General features: G+C 30.3%; 1 pseudogene; it reads right to left on the minus strand.

Moving 5' to 3' along the window:
- Nucleotides 1-408: 408 nt before the first annotated feature.
- Nucleotides 409-521, minus strand: LOC111740494 (annotated as a pseudogene).
- Between the last annotated feature and the right edge of the window lie 6488 nt (nucleotides 522-7009).

Below are 7009 nucleotides of genomic sequence, written 5' to 3' on the forward strand. Positions count from 1 at the left end.
CATTATATATGAATGCAATTCCAAGTTTACTTCAAAAGGAATCGATACTGATAAAAATATATATTAAAATATTTTTAAAAGTACAAGATAGAGTAGGTATGTATATTTGTCACTTTTCTGAAAAAAAAAATGGTATCACTATGATATAAATTATCACTAAAAAAATAAAATCATAAACACAAGTATAAAGAAAAAGAATTGAGCAAATTTTCTTTAGTTAGGCAAAAGAAAAAAATGTAAATAAATGGTCAATAAGCATGTAAAAAGTTATCCCCACACTAATTATTTGAGAAAGAGAAATAAACCAATAAAATAATTGCAAGATTTACATTAATTTTTCATCTTTATCTTATCTTATTAGTTAGCTCATTCATGGGTTATTTATCTTAATAAATATCATCATTTTTTAAAATTTTCATGCTCTTTTTTTCTTCATGAATTTACATGTCATCCTTGTGCAGGGGCCATGCTAATCTTCTTATCAAACCAATTTTAGAGCACTCCATGCTTTTTTTTATGGAAAGAATTTCTAATTGCTTTTTTATAGTATCTTGATCTTGTATTATGGATATCAAATTCAACTGTTCTATTGCTTCATCTTGATCTTACCTTATGTTTTGGATTTCTTAAATGGTCCACTATTTATTGGTTGTCCTTTCATATCAACAAATAAAAACATATCTATTGATTTAAATAGCTGCAGGAGTTTTTTGTCTATATTTGTCTGTCATAAGTGAGCTGTACCTTTGGTAATATGTGCATTAGAGGACCAGGCTCACTGACATGGGGCTTCAACAGAGAGTAGGAAGGAACTTTGGACCCCTGACCCCCACCCCGTATAGTTAAAATAGTTTCTCTATGAATTGTGAAATACAGTGTATTTATTGTTGAACTGAGTTACATTACTTTGCCTTACTTTTCTTTCTTTCATCATGTTTTGGAGGACCATGTTGTCACCAAATTGAAATTCAGTTTCTTGATGAATTACTCTGCTTTTTAATGACCAGGTCCTATCTTTCATTATAGTATATGATCCCTCATTTAATATACCTTTGGTGTTCTAGTATAAAGAATCTTACTTATCTTGGGAATTTTTCTCTGCTTTTATTTATTCATTGTTGTGATCCCACAAGCTGTTGAAACTGGACATTTTTTTTAAAACATCTCATCCACTTATGGCTCTCCTTCCAGTTTTTAGCACTCCTTCAACTGGATATTCTACATGTTTGTTTTAGGCTGCCAACATCACTCTGGGTCAGTTCACCAGGCACCACAGTTTTCTTTAAAGCTCTTCATTCCGAAATACTCTCCTTTACTTGTTTATAATACAATATTCAGTCTAATTCTCATTTTTCTAGCTCTTAACTTTGCCTCTTCCTGTTTGTAGCCTTGCCTTTATATTCCAGGTCACAATCTTTTATTATTGCCATCTCAACCCTGATTCAGATTCTTACTATAGTTTGCTTGTAAAATGCTACTGATTTCCTTTAGCCACAGAATCTTGGTGCCAACCATATATGGCTGATGTTTTGTTCAAGTTAATTTCTGTCCAGCAAGCTGGAACTGTGATGTTGATTGTGCCACGCTGGTGAGGCCTGTACTATGTAAATGTAATTAATTAGTCTTTGTTTAGCAATGTTCCAAGACATGATATTTGCCAAAACAGTGTTTATCAAGGGGCCCTTATTTTTAGTGGCAAGGTTGAGAAATATATTTTTCACAGTATTTTCATAAGTGCTCCCTTCACTTAGTAAATCCTTAAGGCATGATTTGACTTTTATTGGTTTTTAGTTGCCAGTATGCAATTACAAACTGATGCCAATGTTGAAAGACATTCCTAATCTTACCTGGAAGTCAAGAGTCACCAAGCATTTCAATTTCACTAGAAAAGTAAAAGGCTCAAAAGAGCTTGCAGGTGGGGAGATAGTATCACAAAAAACCTCACAAATATGATATAGTTGTTGACAGGTTCTGGAGTTTCTGAGTGACAGCAGGATCTTAAAAAAGGAAATTTTCCTAAGAGGATTTATACAGTCGAGGTTTGATTTATGAAATGAAGGAAAATATCTCTACCAAAGAAAATGTAATATAAATGGGGAAAAAAAAGAACTGAATAGACTCAAGTTATAAGCTACTTAATATAGTGTGAATGCAATTGAACTTAATATAGTAATATAAATTTAGAGAGAGATGGAATTAACTTTATTTTTCTATAATTTCTATTTTGCAATTTGAAATCTGTGCCATTTTTAAAGCATTTAAAAATTATAATCAAATTAAATAGTGATAGTCAGTGATTACAGTCAGCTGGACCTCAGTATATACTGTACTTAATTTAAGGATGATTAACCTCCACCCCATAATTTTATTTCTCAACCTTTCCAATTAATTTACAAACTGACTAGAAATCAAACCTTTTGATTATAAATCTGCTTGCAATGATTTTTTTCTATCTTTGGGTGGTGTGCTCTCAGCCACTAGAAAGTAGGGTGGGATGCTCTGTAAGAATTTGCAGATTTCCCAGAGGTGTCCCTGGATCACAGTTGCCTGCTCATTCAGGCAATTGTAGAATGATTTTTTTTTTTTCTTTTTTGGTGATGATAAAACTGCAGTGGCATATTCAGCTGTACACATAAGAGTTTAATTATTTCATAATGTGCCTGAATTATCTTCAAAGATCTTTTTTTTTTTCTCCAGAAACTGATAGCTTCAGGTAAAAAGTATTAGTTAGGCATAAAAGTCACTTTGAAGTACTCTGGACTGCTTCCCAGATCTGGTGTGCCTCTTTATTTGCGATATAGTGACATCAGCATTTTATATTTCAAAATTTATTCTAAAGAAAAAGTAATTTTTTAAAGCTAAATAAACAATGATATCACTAAATTGGCAACATTGAACAAACAACAAAAGCATCTACATATATACTTTATGTCCCTTTAAAATTGTAGGATAAAGATGAATGTATTAAACTGAGTTTATAAAATTGATAACACATAAAAGGCTTTTCTCAGGCAAGAAAATATGCATGTTGTTACTTTTCATCTTTTAAATATGACATCATTGAATATCAAAAAATTGTCTATCTTATATTTGAGAAAAGTGTTTTACATTTAAAATTCGAGTAATTATACTTTGTGGAGAGCTTATACAATAATCGTTGCTGAGGGGGCAAGAAATGGAATAGTGTTGAATTCAAATATGTTGATGTATGAAACTACTAGGCTTATTTCTTATGGAATGTTAGATTCATTATAAGTGATTGAACTTTTAAATTAGTGTTATACATGAGTTAGGTAGGGGAAATAAGTCTGAAAATGTGAAAAGTTCACTTTTTAAGTTTTATCTATTTAAAGTAAATTACTTGTATCTGTGGTAAATTGAGCAAATGAGAAAATACTTAAATATTTACTATATACAAATGTGATATATGGGACTATGCTGGTTACTCTGGGGTCTAATAAGAAGCCTAGAATTCATTCCTTTTTAGGGAGTTAATGATGTTGATAGAAAAATAAAGATAAGTGTAAAATTAAATTACCATTTACTTGAACAATTCCTGATAATTTTTTTATATGAAACATACAAGTGAAAGTTCTATATATATAAAAAAAGGGTACATTTTAAAGACTATGATCAGAACCTGTGCTCCATAAATCACTCTGAAGCAAATCTAACTGGTTCTTATTAATAAAGTTTCAGCTTGAATCAAGTCCCTTCAATAGATCTTCGCTGACTACAAATCGTCCACAGTTATATCTATTTTTACTTCTGAATTCCTAAACCATTTAGTCACCAAATTATAAATATGTCTAACATATATATTGACATATATTTTCTATCACTATGTTTTTATGGTTACAGTTAGTCCTCTTAGTTTACTATAATCATCTCACAGTAGAAGATTTTTATATTATACTTCTTTACTCAGCAGAGTATATTATATGTAGTAGGCACTAAGTAAACATTTACTAATTAAACACAACAAACTTAGATTATAATAGATGTAGTTTGTGGCATGTGCCCCGCCTAAAGACACTTTAAGAGGTAGTCTTATGTACCACATGAACTCTCTCTAGACACAGACGATTAGAACTAACCTGGCAAACAATTTTTAGGCATTCCAATAACCTATGCCATGTAAGACAAATCATCAAATTCTGTCTGTTGAGAATTTAAAATAAGCAACACAGAGAGTATTATTATCAGTAATGAACTCTGGATGAAACAGATAAGTCATAATGAAGAAATGGGGATGAGCTGTATTGAACCAAAAGTAAAATACCTAAATAGAGGGAACTAGTTGAGAGAAAAAAGAGAAAGAAATAGACATAAAAGAGCAAGAAGCCCCAGAGAAATGCTTTGTCTTAGGTTTGGATGGATTTCAAGAGAACAGTTTCAGTTTGCAAAGATTAGTAGGTTTTTTTTTTCTATCTGAGGAAGTAGAAGATAGGTCAGAATAGTCTATATTAATTTCAAGGAAAAAAAGTTTTTTCAAGTGATTTTGATGAGTGGATCTTTGATAAGCCACTCCTATTATTTGAGGATCATTGATTAAATATGTACAAATTAATATGATTTTTCTAGACCTCATTGCTTAATTTACCAGAGCAGATAAATAAGGTATAGCAGTTTCTTTCCTTAGTAAAAAAATAATAATATAGAAATTCAAAATAATCACATTCAAATGCTTATTTTGCTTATCTATTTTAGATTGATAAATATGACTTTAAACCTAATTTACATACACCAGATCAAATTCTAAAAGTTATTTACAATATATAAAAACACAATTCAATGCAGAGAGTCATACACCTTGCTAAAATATTACCATTGGCTATCATCTACTTATATCTGAACAACCAAATCATCATACATGCTTCAAGCAGCTTTTGAAGTACAGGTTGAACTCTGAATACTCTAAATTAAAAGCATAGATCCATTAGCATTCTAAGTGTTTTTTGTTAAAGGATGTATTTATTTTATTTGGCTTGACAGTTTTCTAACAACTGCTCAATCATTCTGTGAACCAGTTTGATGTCAAACCAGGATATTCCTTATTCAATAGAATTTAGATGATAAATATATTCTTTTAGAAAAGTCATAAGAGGAAGTGCTTATAAAAAAAGTTATGATGTTTTTAACACAATTATAAAAGGAGTATTTGAATATGTCAAATCCAATTTAAACTTGAAATGCTAATTCCAACATTTACATTCAAGGTAACGTTCAGTTTATTAAACTCACCACTGGCAAGAATGTGTCAAGAAGAGGCATTTAAAGTGATAAAATTTTCAATTTAATTCTGCAAATATTTATTGGGCAATTACAACGTGAAAGCACTGCATTAGACTTAGTTAAGAAGACAAGATGAAAAAGACAAGTTTCCTGCCCTACATTCTATAAAGAAAATGTAAGCAACTATATAAGCTTGTATTTCTTATCTTTCGAATTAGATACAGACATCTTTCCTGAATTGCTATTATAGTTTTCAAGGTATAAGCCATATATTTTAAAACTGTGATTATCTACTGTTTCCCTAAGAAATCAAATTATAGGCACTGGTTCAATAAGCTAAATTGACTTTTTTTGTTAAAGGATCAAATTCATGAGAAGTTGTGATTAAAACAACAACAACAACAACAAAACAAATAAACAAACAAAAAAAAAACAACTCTTGAAGCCAAGTATTCTTACTTGAGTTTTCATATCCTCCACATCATAGTTTTCCTTTTTCTAAATTACTAGTTTGATAAATGAAAAGCTGTTGTCTTAGTATGGAGAGGATGTTAAGAACGGCTACTTACGAGGTAGTTGGAGCAAGTCAGTTTAGCAGGTAGAGGCTTTTTGAGAGAGAAAAAAGTGGGTGGGTGCCATTTTCAATGAAAAAATAGAAAGTGAAATAGAAGTAGCAGAAATTCTGTACAAAATAGAAACACCTTTTTCCTTTTCTTTTCTAAAAAATATATGAAGTGAGAACATTAAAATTCTTTAATGTTTAAACTACATTTATTTCCACTGTTGAGTACTGGCAAGTTGGGACTCAGCGTGATAGAGGTGAGATAAATTATCATGGCCTATGTATTGGGTATGATTTTCAGGATATTTTTATTTGGCTAAAATGTCTCAACACTTAAAAATAAAACATTAAAATAACCAAATTCTTATAAAAAATGAGCGCTAGTTATAATTTCACTAGAGTTTCTATGGTATGCTTATTTTTTAATATAACCTTGATTTTTATTCTAATATAAAATATTGTCTTCAAAAAACATTAAATAAAACACTTCTAAGAGACATGGCTATTTATACATCTCATTAAAAAAAATATGTTATATTGAATATTGACAAACTTATTCCAAAGTTTATACAGAGAGGAAAAAGAGCCAGAATAGCCAACATGGTATTGAAGAAAAACAAAGTTAGAAGACAGATGCTCCCTGACTTCCAGACTTACTATAAAGTTACAGTAATCAAAACAAATATGGTTTGGTGAAAATATAGATATACAGATCAATGAAACAAAATAGATCCACATAACTGATTTTTGATAAAGGAGCAAAAGCGATACAATGAAGCAAAGGCAGTCTTTTCAACAAATAGTGCCAGAACAACTAGATGACCACATGCAAATGAATAATAAATCTAGACACAGATTTTACACCCTTCACAAAAATTAACTCAAACAAATCACAACTCTAAATGAAAAACTTAAAACTATAAAACTTGTGGAAGATAACATAGGAGAAAACTTAGATGACCTTTGATATAGTAATGACTTTTTAAGTACAACACTAAAGGCATGATCCATAAAAATATAACTTATAAGCTGGACTTCTTTAAAATTAAAAAACAAAATTAAATCTGCTCTGTGAAAGACAATTTCAAAAATGAGAAGATCAAGTACAGACTGGGAGAAAATATTAGCAAAAGACATGTCTGATAAAGAACTATTATCCAAAATACACAAAGAATACTAGTGGTTACCAGAGGGTAGCGGGTGGAGGTGGAG

Source organism: Pteropus vampyrus, unplaced genomic scaffold (genome assembly GCF_000151845.1).
Source record: "Pteropus vampyrus isolate Shadow unplaced genomic scaffold, Pvam_2.0 Scaffold64, whole genome shotgun sequence".
In the NCBI taxonomy this organism is placed as follows: Eukaryota; Metazoa; Chordata; class Mammalia; order Chiroptera; family Pteropodidae; genus Pteropus; species Pteropus vampyrus.